The sequence below is a fragment of the Amblyomma americanum genome, chromosome 5, assembly GCF_052857255.1.
Source record: "Amblyomma americanum isolate KBUSLIRL-KWMA chromosome 5, ASM5285725v1, whole genome shotgun sequence".
Classification (NCBI taxonomy): Eukaryota; Metazoa; Arthropoda; class Arachnida; order Ixodida; family Ixodidae; genus Amblyomma; species Amblyomma americanum.
In genome coordinates this window covers 25,718,304-25,720,541 of record NC_135501.1, presented here as the reverse complement: position 1 = coordinate 25,720,541, position 2,238 = coordinate 25,718,304, and the positions used below count along the sequence as shown (strand labels likewise).

Genomic DNA, 2,238 nt, shown 5'->3' with positions numbered 1-2,238 from the left:
CAAAAGGAATCAATTGCGGACCTGGAGAAACAGATGCAGGTGAGCTCGACAATCTTTAAGGAAATGCGTAGCTTCCTTTTTAGGGCCCGAAAAAAAACACTTCAGCAATGTTCCTCACAACGTCATGAAATACATCTCGCGAATAATTCAAAAATACCGAAGGTATATAATACTTAACCCTTGTACCAACAATGATGGCGTTTCACGTTTGCTAAGGAGAATATAGCCCGCTGCCGTCGCTTTTAGCCATCGGGAATAAGTAACTACTAAACACGATCTTTACAACTGATCTGTGACCTCTGCATGCGTTCAGAACTCTGTGTTGAGAAAAGGTGGCGTGTCATGCCCGCAGGAGCTAGACAAGGAGCGTGCCTCACAAAAGGAAACAATTATGGACCTGGAGGAGCAGATGCAGGTGAGCTCGACAAACTTCAAGGAAATGCGTAGCTTCCTTTTTATGGCCCGAACAAAACACTTCATAAATGTTTCTCGCAATGTCTTAAAATACATCTGGTGAATAATTCAAAAATACCGAAGGATTATTATAATTAACCCCTGAACCAACAATGATGGCGATTCACTTCTGCTAATGAGACGATAGTTCGCTGCCGTCGCTTTTAGCCATCGGGGATAAGTAATTACTAAACACGATATTTACAACTGATCTGTGAGCCCTGCATGCGTTCGGAACTCTGTGTTGCGAAAAGGTGGTTTCCCTTGCCCGCAGGAGCTAGACAAGGAGCGCGCCTCTCAAAAGGAAACAATTACGGACCTGGAGAAACAGATGCAGGTGAGCTCGACAAACTTCAAGGAAATACGTAGCTGCGTTTTTCGGGCCCGAAAAAACACTTCACTAATGTTTCTCACAATGGCATAAAATACATCTGGCGAATAATTCAAAAATACCGAAGGATTATAATAATTAACCCGTGTACCAACAATGATGGCGTTTCACCTTTTCTAAGGAGACTATAGTTCGCTGCCGTCGCTTTTAGCCATCGCGAATAAGTAACTACTAAACACGATCTTTACAACTGATCTGTGAGCTCTGCATGCGTTCAGAACTCTGTATTGAGAAAAGGTGGCGTGCCTTGCCCGCAGGAGCTAGACAACGAGCGTTCCTCACAAAAGGAAACAATTGCGGACCTGGAGAAACAGATGCAGGTGAGCTCGACAAACTTCAAGGAAATACGTAGCTTCCTTTTTAGGGCCAGAACAAAACACTTCAGCAATGTTTCTCACAATGTCCTGAAATACATCTGGCGAATAATTCAAAAATACCGAAGGAATATAATAATTAACCCGTGAACCAACAATGATGTCGTTTCACGTTTGCTAAGGAGACGATAGTTCGCTGCCGTCGCTATTAGTCACCGAGAATAAGTAAATACTAAACACGATATTTACAACTGATCTGTGAGCTCTGCATGTGTTCGGAACTCTGAGTTGTGAAAAGGTGGTTTGCCTTGCCGGCATGAGATAGAGAACGAGCGTGCTTCACAAAAGGAAACAATTGCGGACCTGGAGAAACAGATGCCGGTGAGCTCGACAACTTCAAGGAAATGCGCAGCTGCCTTTTTAGGGCCCGTAAAAACACTTCAGTAATGTTCCTCACAACGTCATAAAATACATCTTGCGAATAATTCAAAAATACCGAAGGTATATAATACTTAACCCATGTACCAACAATAATGGCGTTTCACGATTGCTAAGGAGACTATAGTTCGCTGCTGTCGCTTTTAGCCATCGGGAATAAGTAACTACTAAACACGATCTTTACAACTGATCTGTGAGCTCTGCATGCGTTCAGGACTCTGTGTTGAGAAAAGATGGCGTGTCTTGCCCGCAGGTGCTAGACAAGGAGCGTTCCTCACAAAAGGAAACAATTGCGGACTTGGAGAAACAGATGCAGGTGAGCACGACAAACTTCAAGGAAATGCGTAGATTCCTTTTTAGGGCCCGAAAAAAACACTTCAGCAATGTTTCTCACAATGTCCCTAAATCAATCTGGCGAATAATACAAAAATACCGAAGGATTATAATAATTAACCCGTGAACCAACAATGATGGCGTTTCACGTTTGCTAAGGAGACGATAGTTCGCTGCCGTCGCCTTTAGCCACCGGGAATAAGTAACTACTAAACACGATATTTACAACTGATCTGTGAGCTCTGCATGTGTTCAGAACTCTGAGTTGAGAGAAGGTGGTGTGCCTTGCCGGCATGAGCTAGACAACGA

At 43.5% G+C, this 2,238-nt stretch overlaps 1 long non-coding RNA gene across 2 annotated transcripts; it reads left to right on the top strand.

Annotated features, from left to right (window-relative positions):
* The first annotated feature begins 348 nt into the window (after nucleotides 1–348).
* Nucleotides 349–1,913, top strand: LOC144134608 (uncharacterized). Of its 2 annotated transcripts, none has more exons than XR_013315169.1 (3): nucleotides 349–415; nucleotides 728–790; nucleotides 1,850–1,913. It is a non-coding gene; the product is annotated as an uncharacterized LOC144134608 (long non-coding RNA). The 2 variants fall into 2 exon arrangements; XR_013315168.1 differs by lacking the exon at nucleotides 1,850–1,913 and adding an exon at nucleotides 1,102–1,165.
* The last annotated feature ends 325 nt before the right edge of the window (nucleotides 1,914–2,238 follow it).